Raw genomic sequence first — 17,043 nt, 5'->3', positions numbered from 1 at the left:
AGAGTTAAAACTAGAACCTCAAGTAAATGAGATAATGAAGAAATGCTTCTTCCATCTCCACATGATCAAAAAGATTTTAGCCTTCCTCACATTCATGCCCAAAACACTTGCAGTCCTCTCCCTCTTCATGTCCAGGATAGACTATGCCAACAGTGTATACCTTGGAATGTTGGACTACTTAATGAGGGAACTGCATCGAATTCAGAACGCAGCTGCCCGATTTCTCTTCAAACTCTCCCGAAGATATGATATCACATCAGCAATAAGGATTCTACTTTGGCTCCCAGTTAAAAAACGAATCACCTTCAAAACAATGTGAATAAAGCACAGAGCAATCCATGGCCAAGGAGTGGAATTCATAGGAAAGGAAATCATCATGGACAAACCAGCAAGAACACACAGATCAGACAACAACATTTACCTAGAACATAAATTGTACATGAGAAAAAAACATGGGGGGATTAGCCTGGGTGTGGGGAACCGTTATGAATCTAATTTAAACCTATTGGTGCTATGAGGGTTCGAATCAGTTAGAATTAATCAAAGCTATAGGAGCCAAAACTGAAAGAAGCTAATTTTCCATGGTGGCACAACATGAAGGAAAGGCGTAAAAGCCTTGAGTAAGGATTTCATGCCTTTTACTCACACCTGTCCCTATATTTCGCTACCTCCCTTCCTATCCATTATACACCCTTCCTATGCACCAGCATGAGTTTTCATGCCAGAGGAAATGCTGAATATCCCTATGGGGTCTGCATGCTTTATGCAATAGCAAAAAGCCGGCAGACACAAGGGAACAATTGTAAACGCTGACTGCCATGCTCAATTGTTAAGACTTCTTAACATGCGCGCATGGTAAGCAGTCTTCCAAAGGCAAATTAAATGCTGCCTGAGATGCAAGCATGTCAGACAGCATTTAATTTCAATTGTGAGCGCCACCTGCCATGAGAGCATAGTAAGCAGCGCCCACAATTAAAAGTAAATGCTGCCTGGCCTGCAAGACCTTTTCTCTGCAACATTTCCACCATGCAGTGCAAATGACAAAAATGTGGCAGCGGGGAACTACCTACCATAAAGTGTTAACGTAATGGCTCCTGGCTGTCAAATTATTGTAAGAAGCTAAATGAACTCCAAAGTGATTCCAAAGATGTGTACCCCAAATTGATCCAGATTAAATTGTTGCCACTTTTTTCCACTGATACTACATTTCTCTCAATTTTATTTGATTTATTTTGTTTTCATTTGATTTCACATGACAGTGTTCCAATCTAAGGCCTTAGCTAATTTTGAATCGATTTGACTCCCATGCTAAGCAATAGGTGCCGATGGTTCAAACTCATTCAACCCACAAACAGGCAGAACGGGTGCCTCGAGGCTTTGTTTGAAACCCCTTTCTCTGTCAATTGTCTAGGGTTTCAACTCATTTGAGCTGAGTCTAATTGTTATTTTAATTATTCGAACCATGATTCCAGGTGAACACTTCAAGGTTTACCCACCCCTAATTGTAAGCACAACTAACCTGAGAAATAAGTACTTATGTCTGGGGTCTTAGACCAGTCTTTGTAATGTTGAGGTTCCAGTATGTGTCCTCTAAGTCACGATTACTGATTATGTGACCAACCACATGTGTTAGATTATAACTGTCATGAATCTTTCCACTGATTATGCTGGCTAGGGATCACATCCAAAACATGTGGAGGTCCCCTTAAAGAAGAACCATGTATGTGGCAATAGCCCTAACACTAAATGATTAAGGTAAGTGCACCTCAAATCATTGAGCAAGAACCTGTTTCAATCAGTCTAGTCCATGGTTTAAAAGCACTCCTTGGTACTGAGGATATCCGTGTTCACAATTTCAATGGTGATAAATTCCCACTGCTTAGTGACAGGAGACACACAAGGATGGCCGAATATACCTAAGATTACACAACTGTGGAGAAGCCAGAATAACAACTTGATTTACTTTGCCGCTTCTAACGGGAGACCCCACAGTGCTAACTAAGTGCCTCATTTACTTACTGTTTACCCTCATACAAAACCAAGGCCACCTGAAACGTGTAGGTGATTTAAAGGTTCTTGCTTACTAGAGTCACAGAAGCCTCTATGCAAACGTGTGAGCTTCGATAGTGATTCAGTATAACTTGTGTTCTCTTTGCAGGCCAGTGCATGCTCTCAACAGGCAGGAAATGGAGGGAATGTAAGGAGGGAATAATGCGAATAGAAGAATTAAAAACAGAACAAAGAGGAGCGAGATGGGAAGCAGGAAGACCAACAAGAAGACAGGAGCATTATTCAAGACAGGAAAAAACGAAAGAAGTAATACTTTTGAATGCATGAAAAGTGTGAAAAGGACAGACTTTATGGATATTATGGGGTTGGAAATGACAGGAATGAGCAATATTGTTGATGCGAACTTTAAAGGAGAGAGAGGAATTGAATGTGCCACCTAGATTCCGGGCCGAAGAAGAAAAAGAAAGGGCACAGGGAGGAAAAAGAATAGAGAATGGAGGTGGGATAGAAGAGGTAGAAGAGGCAGGAAAGAGAAGGAGTTCATCCTTAGAAGAATTCAGATGTAGGGAATAGGACTTTAGCCAAGATTGGATGGCCAAGAGGCAGTTAGAGATAGTTGAGTGAAGCAATCAGAGATATTTGAGTGAAGGGTGTCAGAAAACGAGGAGAAAGAGACCAAGACTGAGAGTCATCCACATAGAAATGTGCAGAAAGACCAAAGGACAAACAATAAAAGATAAGGGGGAGGTGTAGAGGGAAAAGAGAAGAGGACCAAAGATAGAGCCCGGGGGAACACCATGAGTCAATGAGAAAGTTAATTTATTTTACATTTTTATAACAAACTTCACGTCCATGGGCCTCAGAGCCCACATATAGAAAAAAAGCACGGCAAACCACAGAAAAGGTTAAGATGATCCAGATCGAAGGTACTACTGGAGTACAAAGAGTTTAATCTAGATTGAGGTTGAACAAAAGAGTCTTAGTCCAATTCTATAAGTCCTCCAGGGAAATTGTCATCCTGAGGTCAAACGGAAGCCTTTTCCAGGCAGAAGGGATTTGGGCCTAGAAGATGGAGCCACTAAAGCTTGTAAGCTTCAACCTGGCTTGTACCGAATTGTAAGAATCATAAGAATGTAGACTACAGCCTAGGGAGAGTGGTGAGGCGGCAAACCAGATACTGCAGCGCCTCAATGTTACGACACTTATAAGTGAGATACAGAAGTTTGTGTGTAACACAATGTTTAACAGGGAGCCAGTGCAATTCCCTTCTGGCCTCAGTAACATGATCTCTCCTAGACAACCCATAAACTGCACGAACTGCGCCATTCTCCATGCTTTGAAGCGCCCAGATGTTAGTTTTCGAGGTGCCGAGCAGCAGAATGTTACAATAGTGAAGGCATGAGTTCATCAGAGCTGTAGCTAATAAGAAGCAGTTCATCAGAGGTAAGTAAAGGCAGATATAGCTTGAATATAGGCAACCTGATGTTTCATAGTAAGCTCTGCGTCCAAAATGACTCCCAAGGTCTTAACGCTCTTGGCTACTCTGATACCACTACCTGCAATAAGGAAACTTTAATATCCTGAGACAATTTATTTGTGTTTCTGACCTGATGCTAAAATCGAAAGCTTGGTTTCCTCAGCGTTTAAGGACAAGGAAGTAGTGGCCATCCATTCCTGAATAGACTCTTAGATAGAATTGATCATGTGCAGCAAATCCTGAGCGTAGCATCCGGGCAATTCCTGTATAACCTGGGTGTCATCAGCGTAATTGGTGTACTGAACACACAGGTCATCCAGGAGGGTGAGGAGGGTCAAGTAGAAGAATTTAAGCCATCGCAAGAAACAGGAAAGGAACGGTCGGCCAGATAGGATTTAATCCAAAAACGAGCAGTACCAGAAAAACCCAGTGAATGTAAGGAAGAAAGAAGAGTATAACGGTTGACCATATCAAAAGCAGCACAGAGGTCAAGTGAGATTAGAATAGAGGTGAGCTTAGAGTGACGAGGTGGCAGAATAGAGTTGGAATCAGAGAGAAGTGCAGTCTCCATGGAGAGTAAAGAGTGAAAGCTGGACTGTGTTAGCCGGAGAAGAGAGTGAAGATCAAGATAGGAAGAGACTTGAGTATAAACATCTCAGTCTAGAATTTTAGAATTTTTGAAAGAAAAGGAAGACAGGCGATGAACTTGAAGGTAGAGAAGAGTTTAAGGAAGCATTTTGTTTTAGGAGAGGCAGGATAGCTGTGGTTTTAAAGTCAGCGGGGAAAGTTACAGAGGATAGAGAGATGTTGTTAAGAGATATCAGATAAGGAAGTTGAGAAGAAAGATCTTAGTGATGTGGGGAAGGAATAGGTTTCAAAGGGGAAGCAGTAGAATGTGCTCTGGTAAGGAAAGAGGAAGTGTCAACTTCAGAGAGAGGGGTTTCATTGTTCGATTCTGCTCATGAGCAATTGAGTGCTCCTAGGAAAACAGTAATGGAATGTTTGGCAGTTGATGTATTGATGAGGACAGTGATTTCATCCAGAAAGACTTTATTACCCTGTGGACAGCGGAAGATCAGGTGTAAAATAGCAGTTGTTGTGTGAGAGAGTAGAAAGTGAAATGTCAAAAGCCCCATGGATTTTGATGGGTGCGCATTCTTCGAGCGTGCATGTCCATGCAATCCTGTGAATAGATGTGAGGCCCCTTCCAGTCTTCTCTTTATGCTCAATGATGTAGTTGGCAGGGACACGGTTGACAAGGATGCAGAGGTGGAGAGGTAACTCATGTTTCTGTTATGAAGAGTGCATCAAGCTTGTCTGTGGTTATGATATCAGCAATGTTTGCCTCATGGAGGGGTGCAAATTGAAGGTTGATAAGCATGCGCTTGCATGCTTATTTGGATGGGGTACGTTGAGGACATGTGACAGGTCAATGCGCTTGATACTGAGAGGCGGGAACTGGCATCAGGTTGACACAGATGCATATCAAAGGTTGCTGGCCCTGTTTTAAGTATACTCTACTAGTATGTCAATTATGTTAATTGCTGCCACCATCTGCAAAGAGTACACAAATGGATAGGGAGGATTCATGGAGCCATTGATAGTTAATTAGGCTGGTCATGGCATCAGGAAGGTGTTGGGCCTCCCCCTTCTGAGATGCATCATGTGCTCTGCCTGTCAGATCCCAACAAAATATGACAGGGAGGACTGCGTTTGTAGGCTGTGTCCACCCAGAGTACATGGGTCTATGTGTATCTCATGCTGTGAGCATAGGAAAATGTGTGCGGATAAGCCCCACACATTTTCCGGAGGTTGATCTACCATCATTCAATTTCATTTAAAATGTCAAGAAATACCATGTGAGCTCACACCAAGCCTGCAGGTGGTCATATTCCTCACAACGGGTGATACACATAGTGGTAGGGGTGTGTGGGCTGTTTTGTGCAGGGTTCTGGCCCAATGCCCTTTCCAGGCCCCAACAGAAACTAGCAGGTGTTGTGCTGGTTGAAGCCACTGTTTCTGTGAGACCTTAGGTCAGGACAGCTGGGCAAAGGACGTCCTGGTGAGGAGGGTTTTAAAGGCAGGGATGTAATGTAATATTAATAATTTAGTGATGTATGCAATGCTCCATGCTGCACTCCTCCAGCTTTTAAGTGGTTTAATACTATAAGCACTGATTTTACCCAATTGTGGTACATAATTTAAGGATCTGGGGATACTTATGAAGGCCTGAGTCTGCAAGGGTGTCGGACCACTGACACAATTCAGCGTCCTGTTTCCAGGGCGTGCGTCCTGCAATTGAGCTTTCCTCCTGCTCAATACACCACCTCTGATCCATCACTCACACCCTTATCAACCCACCAGGAAAGCACCTTGAGGTGATTCCGTTGGCTGGGCATGCTATACAAGTGTATTAATTCAATAACAGTGATAAGAAACAATACTGAACTGATCTGGTGAGAGTCTAGATAAATCACTCAATTCAAAGAGCAGCACCTTCCAATCGAAAAGGTATTGTTAAAAAATGTTTTAAAAAGCCACCGAAAAGGGCAGTTAAACCCCCTCTTTATCACGCTTTACATGAACGTAATTACTAATCTGTTTCTAAGGGATCGTCCAGATAGGAGGCACAATGGGCCTCATTACGAGCTCGCCGGTCCTGATACAACGGTACTGATGAGCTTACCGGTACCGGCAAACTCTGAGTTGTGGTCGCGGGTGCCTGGTGGAATGAAAGGTACCAGCGAGCACAACTTGCCTGTAGCACCTCCAACCTTGTAATGAGGCCCATGTCTTAATGTTTTTATGAACAGACCCTCTATTTAGCCATATTCCTACAGTCCAATTCATCCTTCCAGGGCCAATGGAATGATTACCGTCTAGTTGGCTCATATTAACAGACGTGATTAAGGATGTGATACTCAACAGTTCAAGCACTAGATGATAGCGCCAATTATTAATTTGAGGTTGGCTGATAGTTTCTCATGAACTCACCTCGATGCAAATAATTAATCCAAATAATATTTGACTTTTCAAGTAGCTCCATATACTTAAAATGCCAGTTTCAGAGCGCTTGGTAACAGGTGTTAATAATTACCATTATTGATACCCACACTCGTGGTACTCAATTTACGTCCTCGGAAAGGATGAAGGAATGAGTCAGCTTGGAGGAATACTGCACCCTTCTTTGAGAGGCAGCTCCCCTTGATTGGGGATGAGCCTTGAGCACCATGTCTATATGGCTATCTGCACCCCCTTTGAGCATTATGAAGGGATCAACAGTACTACACAATACAGTTCAGGGAAGGATGGTTCACTTACTGATCAAACAGAGATATTTGTTGAAATCTGAAAGTTGTCACTGTCAAAAAATGTATCTGATCAAAACTTGGCATATGGCGACTATGACACACCATAGCCAAGTTACCCGTAAACCCAAGTTACACCTTATTGATGATGCCCAATGAGGCCTAAACATGCCTGCGGTTGCTCGTGGTCTCGTGCAGAAGGGATGTGAATAAGCAGATCGGCCAGGACGGTCCCTTTTTGGGGTGGCAATATGCCTGATTTGCATGGGGTCTTTTCCCTTTGTGTAATGGGTTGGCAGGTGAAGAACGATGGTCTGCAGGGTTGCCCAAAGCGGTGCCAGTGGATATGATCATTTTTTCCTTCTAGCCATCACCTCTTTTGTTTTGCTTTGCTCTCTGACTAATCTCTTACTTTGAAGCATACCTTAACCAAACTGACAAGTCAAGATATAGGAAGCAGTTATGACTTTGGTATCACAACCGGTATCACAACCGGAGGCAATACCACCCGATCAGTCAATCCCATTTTAGATTGCCACTGGACACAATTGGGAAATGCCCTATCATAGTGTGCAGGCTTACTGCATCCGGTAATGTTGCATCAAGTACTCCGATTGCGTAGAGCACATTTTCTCCACAAAAGCATACCATTTTAGAACTTCGTGGTTGAAACTTGTGCTGTGGCTGAGCATTAAAACATACAATATTTAACTTGTATTGTGATGGAGTGGTAAAGCATGTATTATTCGAAAATACTGCATCTATGGCCACTACCGCCAAATTTGTAGTCACCCTCAGGGCCGGCCTTAAGGGCAGCAGCGCCCTGGGTGAATTGTCGTCCGCCGTGGGCCCCCCCGCACCTCTGGTTAACAGGGGGCACGGCCAGGATGGGCCAATTTTTTTTTTTAACCTCCTTGCTCATTAAATGAGCCGCTGCGGGTGCATTTAATGACAATGAGGAACCTGCCACGCCTTCTGCCACTACGCCAGCTCAGGGGAGCCCGTGAAAGACTCCCCCGAGCTGGCATGGTGGGGGCTAATGGCGCCTTTTGTCAATAAAGGCGCCGACAGCGGAGGGGCACATTTAATGACAATAGGGTGCTGACAACCGCACCCTATTGCATTAAATGCACCTGCCGCTTCAGGTATATTTAACAGCAAAAGCATGCATGCTGCGCCTTCTCCCACTATACCAGCTCGGGAGAGCCCTTGAAAGACTCCCCTGAGCTGGCGTGGTGGGGGCAAATGGCACCCTGGGGGGAGTGGCGCCACAGGCGTTTGCCCGGCTCGCCCCCCCTAATGCTGGCTCTGGTCACCCTCATAGTCGTATATAAAATTGCAGTTGTTAGGTTGAAGTGGAAGAAAGAGAAGTACGGACTGGTGTTCTGTCACTGTGACCCCTCTCTATGAATGGCTTTCAAGACATGAATGATCAGTCACCCAACCACAAAGAGAGCCACAGGACTGAATACACCGAGCCAGTCAATCCATAAGCTACCCGCAAGCAGTGTTCTATCGACGTGACTCGTCCATTAGCCAACCACACGCTTAGCCCTCCAAGGGTTTTCCGTCAGTGTAATTCAGCAACTAGCCAACCACGCAGATCTAACTAATGGGGGTCCGAAGACATGAGCCCTTCTGAAGAAGATAATAATATAACACAACGGATGGGTTACCCCTTCCTCGCTGACAGAGGGGAGGCAACAAGCAATATACAAACAGCAATCGTGTCAGCGGAATACAACAATGCTCAATCAACAGGACATCACCGCCAGCAGAAAATGAGAAAGACGGGCCCCCAGGTCCACGCCACAGATCAACCCTACATAAGACCAAAATTCATTATAAAAAACTGTGTTTAATTTTTCATCAATATTAAAATACATATTAAACCATCATGAGCTCATATTTAATATAAGCCTAGTATATCAAAAATAAAGTGCATAGTCTGACGCACGGCATCCCATGGTTAACTTTTGTGTGTTTTTGATTATTGTGAGATTGTTCTATTCTTGCTTGCACTAAATACTTCACGGGCGATTGTCGGTTCTCCCCTTGAGTGATCCCCTTCACTCACCCGGGGCCCCTGACACTGCACCCGTGAATTAGCCATTTGGATTAATCAGATGGTTTTCCATTTTGTTTTTTCTTCAAATAAGCACTTTACGACTATGCACTTTATGACTTTAGCATTCCGCTGACACGATTCCTGTTTGTATATAATCCTTCTGAAGAAGAGCCATTTCCAATGTGGAGGGGAAGGTCAGCGTCTAACAAAGTGAGGCCTGCTTGGTTAATTGTGAGTACTCACCAGCAAATTGATATTGGTCACATTGTAAGAAGAGTAAAGTGGCACAAAAGACACCCACCAGCCATCCTCACACATCCAGCTCAGGCCCTCAACTCACATTCATGGAACACTCATGCATCACACTCACTCAGCATTCCCCTGAGCTGTCATCATCCACACACCAACATTCCATCGACATACATTCATGACCAGTGAGACAGAAGAGGACCAACTCACATCATAACATCTCCCTTCCTACAGTCATATCCCACAACATCTCCCTTTCATACAGAAAACATGCACACCAGGAAAACATGCACAACAATTTCCACATCAGTCACACACCACACTGCTACATCTAGTAACCTCCCATCCTGAGCTGCCACCCCTGGATACAGGGTCTGCCACACCCTGGCACAAAACATGACAAAACAAGACTTACAATACAACAGCCCTCCATCTATCGGCAAGTCACCGATGGAGATGAAGAATGGTGTTCCATAGGCAAACCCCTCCCATTAAACTATCGCGTGGCATCGTATGTATCAATCTTAGACACCATTTGGAAACATCTGTAAACAGATGATGTCCACTCGACATGGTTCCTTTGGTGATAGCGGCCTGAAAGCTTCGCCGAACGCGCGCACGCACGTCCTATTATTCGTCCAGTAGCGGCTCTCGCCCCATGGCGTCAATTGACGCGCATCCTGTTTGATTTTCAAGGAGAATACGGTAGCATTGCCCTGTCATGGCACCGTGTCACTGCCATGTAAATATTTCGGTTTCCAGAGACTTTGCTCCCGCTCCTGTTAGGAAATCGCCATCCAGTCGCTGGACCTGGCCCCGACCTTGCCTCTAATGTCATATCTGCAAAAGCTGCACTGATTTCAATGTAGAATGATCCTGGCACGGCTCCGTCTCCAGGGGAGGGGGTGACTTTCAGCGCAGTCGGTGTTTGTTGCTGTAAATCTAATTCAATTCAAAGCAAGGGAAGCGGAATCGCCTTATTTGCAGTGTTTGCTGCCTGGCTCTGATATCGCTCTGGTTGGGAGGGGGCGTTACAGATAGAGCTGGGGGCCAGCAGATCAGTATTGCACACGTTTTGGGAGAAAGGGCAGACCCAGTGGTCGAAGTGTACAAAAAGAAGTAGTGGAACTGTGTTCCCTACTGGCCTGCACCACTCCCCACAAACCCCATTGCCACACCCCCTCCCATGCACAATACAAACCCCAAACCCCATGCACTTGCTCTTTAAGGGCAGTGCACTGAAAGTGCAAGTTTCAACTTCTTCCTACACTTTTATTTTAAAACGAAACCGTTCCGGACGGTTTCTTTTTAAAATAAAAGTATAGGAACGGTAAAACTTATTTAAAAGAAGTATAGGAGCACCGCTCCCGATCGCTCCCGCCCACTTCGACCACTGGGCAGACCAGTGTGCATATTCCTACCTTGTACATTGAAAAATTACAACAACGTGTATTTCAAAGCTGGAAACTGGTGCTTGCATTGACTTCGAGGGGTCCAACCTCCTAAATCAGGGTCCTCCAGCAGCCTGCCACGTTGCAGATGCTTTGGGCTACACATCCCATGATCCCTAATCATTGACTATGCTAGGTCATTTGGCCTGGTGAGAGTTATACTCCGAAACATCAGGTAGTCAAAGGTTGCGGACCACTGTCCTAAATGGTAATAGTGTAGGTCAGATGCATTAATGGTGCTGGTGAAAGGCCCACCCATCCAGCACAGTTTTTAATAGGTTGGGCGGGTACGCAAGCGTACCATTGCCCTGGACGGTCTCACTGATGCGTCATAGTGGTGGCGCGGGTGCATGTGGGCATCCTCTGAGTGGTGTGCCATTGCAAGTCCCGGGATGTTTCTCTTTGGATTTGGGATTGGTATCATAACCTTTATGCCAATGAGAGAATCTGCTTAGACAGGTAACAAACAAACAGGTAGTGCCCTAAAGTGGTGCGCACTCCCGTCCCCTGCACACCCTCCTAACTGGAATCAGTAAAAGAATAATCTTAATTATAGCAATTCATAATGCACAATGTGTCATTTATACACATTCTTCAATGACTACTTATTAAAGGCATTCGATTGTAAAGAACACTCTTTCTACAGTGTTAACTAAACAGCAAATTATTTAATCAACACAAGAGAGAATAGGATAAATGTATGAGCTTGACGGGTTTCGGACAAGGCCCTTCCCCGGGACCAACTTCCTCTTGCAAATTATATTGCTTCACTAAATATGCGGTATCTGAAGAATGAGTGTAAAATAAATATGTTTATCAATATTTGTAATATCTTCCACATTTAGTAATTTTACAAATGTGTTCTTAGGCACATACTCAAGTTGGAGGATAGCATATCTAATCACGTGATTGGTATCACGGTATTAACGAATTGGAGTCGGAGCAAGCACCAATAGTGTGTTCTGGTCTATTCGTCTCACAGATTCCGTCATATAAGTCCAGTATCTACCTATCACAAGTATTCAAAGTGTCACTGTAAGGTAACTCAACAGTCACATAGTTCAATTTTCCATGAACAGATTCAGAGTACCGTGTATGGCAGATGTATTTGAGGAGTAGTGCGTAACTCCTCAGGTATGATTCTTTATCACCTAATATATACTAACATCATCCATGGAAGAACAAGAGACAGTCTCTCTGCTCTCCCTTCTTTTACAGTGTATCCATTGGAACCAAAGACAGATCGTTTTTGAGTATCGAATGATAGATACATCTGCCATGCACAGTACATTGAATCCGTTCAGGGAAAATTGAACTATATGACTGCTTGTCGAGTTACCTTACAGTGACACTTTGAATACTTTTGATAGGTAAATACTGGACCCATGTGACTGAACCTGTGAGACGAACGCTATTGGACCTTGCTCCGACTCTGACCTTGATGTCAATCAGGTGATTAGATTTGCTATCCTCTAACATGAGAATGTGCCTAAGAAAACATTTGTAAAATTACTAAATGTGGAAGGTATTACAAATATTGATACAAATCTTTGTTTGGCACTTATTCTTCAGATATCGCATATTTAGTAAAGAAATATAATTTGCAAGAGGAAGTTGCACCTGAGGAAGGGCCTTGTCCGAAACACGTCAAGCTCATCGTTTCATCCTATTCTCTCTTGTGTTGATTAAATAAGTTGCTGTTTAGTTAACACTGTAGAAAGAGTGTTCTTTACAATTGAATGCCTATAAAAAGTAGTCATTGGGGAATGAATATAAATGACACATTGTGCATTATGAATTGCTACAGTTAATAATATTTTTGACTGATATCCGTTAGGAATGTGTGCAGGGAACGGGAGTGCCCACTACTTTAGGGCGCTATCTGTTTGTACGTTACTGGAACGTCTTCTAGTTCCAGAGCCATATTTTTCACCCATGCACCCACATATCTATTGCACCTTTAGGAGTGACTCCGATTTCCACTTGTAAACGGAAGATAAACTGGTGTGCAGGAAACAACCCAACTTAGCTTTAGACAGGTAAGAGAGTCTGAGCCCATGGTTGTGTACAGCCAGGTACAGATTGGGCACTCTGCCCACGTCTTTCTGATGTGTGTAATTTTGTATTAATGCGTGTATAATTTGGGTGTCATAGTTCAAACGAACTTTCCACGCATTACAAAACACATTAAAACACAGTACAATGATTTCATAATCATTAAATCCAGACATAATTAAACCTAACAATCACCTTTAAAATGAGCAGTTAATTAATTTTAAAAATACTATTCACATTGTAGAGGGTGTTCGAGAATCCAAATACCACCGTAAATGTGTTCACTTCTTAGTTTCTTATTGCACAGTTTTCGTAATTAAAAGTCAATAATAAGTCACTGGTTCATTACCCGCCTTCATATTTCATTCAATCCTTTCATTGTGTTCTCAATTAACTGCTGTTACCGGTACAGTGCAGAAATGGAGGAGGTTTGGTTCCCAGTTAAGCAACGTCAGCAAAATGATCCTGGTTTCATGTGATCAGGATTATGAACCAATGTCCCAAGATGTAACATGTATTCTTTCCCCAGTGTAAAACAACAGGCTATAACATGACTATTAGTTGCAAGTATGTGTTCAAATTGGCATAGCCTGCGCAATCCTTTTGGAATAGTAATGCCTTGGCGAAGTCCACATACCTCTAGTGTCAGGAACTGACTCAGCCTCAGTAACAGGAAACATCTCAAAAGTGGAGACAGGATTTAGCCCCAATGCCTTTCTAGCAATCTGGCAAAGGTGAGCCGTAATTGCAGTTCTGGAGGATGGGTGGGAGTGGAGTAAGTGTGGTAGTGGTGATCAACTAAGAGAGATCTTCCGCTTGTCTTCTTGAGATATCTGATGGGAACAAGCATTTGAGCTGTCGGGGATCTCGCGCTTAGAGGGATCTGTGGGGCAGAGCTGCTCCATTGCATCCTATGAGTGGAAGCCCTGGCAGCCATTTTGTCCATGTTGGGTGTTTTTTCTACAGTTAGTGTCTCTGTGAAGGACACAATCTCTCAGTTTAGTGTCTCCAAATATTCTCAAAGGTATCTATAGTTTCACCAAGTTGTGTTCTTTCTTGTCAGCGGTCTGTCTCCCTCAAGTACATTTTCGTAGGTCTTTTTCTCTGAGCTTGGTATATGTACTTGTGTTAAAATCTCCAAGCTGGGCACAGTTTCTAGGGTTAATGCCTCTACAAATGGATACATTTTCTCAGGTTAATTTCTACAATTGAGGAACAATTTCTAAAACGAACATGCCCATGTTGTGTACATTTTCTCCAGTGTCTCCAAGATGATCACATTGTCTCAAGTTTGCGTCTACACGTTGATTGTGTTCCTCTGATTGGCTTTGCTTCTCCACTCTCGGGACATTGTTGGACACCTGCACCTTTTCAATTTCCCTCCTCTCCCCATCTGTTTCTGTCCCTCTCAGCTCACTGATCACTATATCTGAATCCGATCAGTGCACTGTGTGAGGGCGGCTTCCTTCCCAACCTTTCGTCAAAGCCTAGTTCCAAGAAAGCGGGCAAGTAAGCTCTTATCAAAGGACGGTTTCTCTAGTGGTGCAATGCACACGTGTAGTTGGCAGTGGTGTGGGATCAGTATGTTCTATTAAGTCAATGTCGCTTGATGCTAAAACCCTGAGTGGTGCTATCAATTTAAATAAACACAGAATGTCAGAGCGATTAAGCAGTGAATCATTTCTGCCTGGAAACAAAGGGAATGGTCGACTCTACCCCTGAGTCACTGGAATTATGGACACCTTCAGGTGCTAGAAAGTAGTGGCCTTTTTTCAACCTGGACTGTAAAGGTGAGGCTTGTTCGCTCCGTGAAACCTCCGCCTCAGCTGTTGCACACCTTCCCAAAATGGCACACTGACTCTCGCCAATAGTGTCAATAGACACCAGTCCAGTCCTGTCTACGTTTTCTCCAACAGCAGCATTCACTTAAACCACCCAGTCTGTTAGGTCTCCACCATTCTTCGACCCTCGTTTTAAGCCCTTAACTGCCAGGCTATTATGGAAGTCTATGCAAAAAGGACGAGCATACTCGTCCTTGGCACCACCGTTGGCTCTCTTTCTAGCTTTCCTGGGCCGGTATATGCTTGCGCCTGTTGTCATTTCCTTCAGGTGGATTAAAGACAACAGTTTTTGGGCACCGTTTTGGGATTGTGGGATGTTTCGCTGTTTTAGCCTCCGTCGCTCCTTCCGATTTATATATATCCTCTCCTTGCATATATCCTCTCCTTGCAGTTTTCTATTCTGTGTGATTGTTCGTTTACTCATGTAATAGTTATGGTAAGATTATCAACACAGGAGGTTTATCCATTGATTTCTTGCTGAGTGGCATCCATGCCATCCAGTCGATTTATTTGTGCCACATGAGTAGAGGTGTCCCTACCATCGCAGATCTTACTCTGTGTCTGTTCTCCATTTGTTGCAGGATATGAGTTTGAAGGCAGTAATCCTTGTCTATCTTGTTGCAAAGGTTCAGCATTATTTCCATAGCGAATTGGAGGGTACCCATAGACACCATTGAAAATGAACTTGCTATTTATTTATTTATTTATTGGGTATATAGAATGCTCCTGTACAGCAAATGGTGTTTCAAGGAGCAACAAGACAAGATGGAGGAATGGGGGGGCAGAGATGGAGCAAAACAAAGACAGTCCTACTAGACCTTGTGTCATTCGGATTGTGCAATTGCAATAACAAGAAGTGTGGGGTAGAAGAGATGGAGGAAGTGCTGGTCAGAGCGCAATTTGCTAAAGCGCTGAAGCACTAATCCACTAAACTAAGGAGGGAAAGGAAGTACAGGTCGGAGTAGCAAGCGCACAATAGCTGGGGGGGGACATGGAAAAAGGGCCCATAGGTAAGCGAGTGCTAAGTGAGGCCAGCTGGACAAGTGCCAGGGGACTGCAGAGAGTGCAGGGGAAGAAGGCCAATGTGATAAGTGCGGGGAACGGGGCTGGATGGGCTCAAGGGGTGATGGTGCAGCCGTGCTAGTGCAGGGGGAGGAAGGGTCAGGGGAGACCAAGTGCAGGGTAGACTGGTTGAGGGTACGTGGTGCCCTGTATGAATCCGAAGGAACCAGGCAGTCAGTCAAATGAGGCAAAGGGGGACATTAGCAGGGGAGGGGAGAGGGAAGCTATATGTAGTTGATCTATGCTTTTCCTCACACACTCCATCAGTGAACAAATCTGGGGTTACCGTCTGACTATTATTTAGTGAGTACCACTGCGTAGGTTGCGCGGTTGCGCAGTTGCCGCATTCTGCTGTTGCTGTTCATCACCTACTGCACCTTCATTCATCAGGCTGTTTGCAATTTCAGTTTGTAAAGAGCAGCATAGGCCGAGCAGTGAATTATTGAATAGTGTGGATAGTTTAGACGTGTTAGAGTCAGCATGCATTGCCGGGTCTGTTACGTCACGTGTACCTTGTTATAATCGCTACGTCTCCCAGGGCAAAGTAGGCAGGGATTTCCCCTTTAGGGTCAGGTTCATCAGCCAAGCCCTGTCCACTCCTTACACCCACCTTTATTAGCCTCGGATTTGCTGATGTCATTTCACGTGGCTGTGTGGATAATGGTCCTTCTGTAGGTGGTGCTGCGTTGGCACGTAGATGGTATGTGCCCTTCTTAAGTGCATGCGTTGATGGCATATTATTATAACAACACCTGCTGCAACCGAAATACTCAGGATGTAGATTTTCTTTAAAAATGTTTTATTTATGTTTCACAGTTTAAAGAACTTTTCACATATATTTATACATATCCAAATTAGATACATTATAGCTCAATTTTCGAATTAATAATATAAATGTGATGGTATTTCTCTCCTATCACTTTCTTTCTACCAATTCTTCAAAAAGAAATGGCGGGCCCTCTTAGAGTGTGGTAAATAAATCCACAGTCTGAAACCAAAACATTGGTATTTATAGGGGTGATTTCCTGTTCATTAGGGACGATCACTCCAAACCTCCTATTTCATAGGGCATGCAGATGGTCTCTACTCATGTCGGGGATACATCATCCGCTTGAAAGTGATAGGAAAGAAATACCATCACCATTGCAAACACAAAGCAATTTTACCCCTGATGAATGTCCTACATTTGTCTGTGTTTTAAGGACAGAAACTTGTACAAGTTGGGTTTGAAAATACACTAAATACATCCAAAAATACAATAAATGACTCCAGTGTGAAGTTTTATACAGAGATGTGTTACAACCACTTAAAATCAACCCACAGTATGGGCTTTCCTTGTGTTTTGTAAAGTATAGGTTTTACGTGTTTTATATATTGTGTGTTGACATTGAATGTTATGTAATGTGATCATTTTATGAGTGTTAAATTTAAATAAAAATAGGTTTTAATATGTACATTTGGCAAACTACCTGTCTTTTTTCTTTTTCTTCTGTCCTATGGGAATAGACAACTGTGTATACAC

This window comes from Ambystoma mexicanum, chromosome 9 (assembly GCF_040938575.1).
Source record: "Ambystoma mexicanum isolate Mex_15411 chromosome 9, UKY_AmexF1_1, whole genome shotgun sequence".
Classification (NCBI taxonomy): Eukaryota; Metazoa; Chordata; class Amphibia; order Caudata; family Ambystomatidae; genus Ambystoma; species Ambystoma mexicanum.
Note: the sequence above shows the minus strand (reverse complement) of the source record.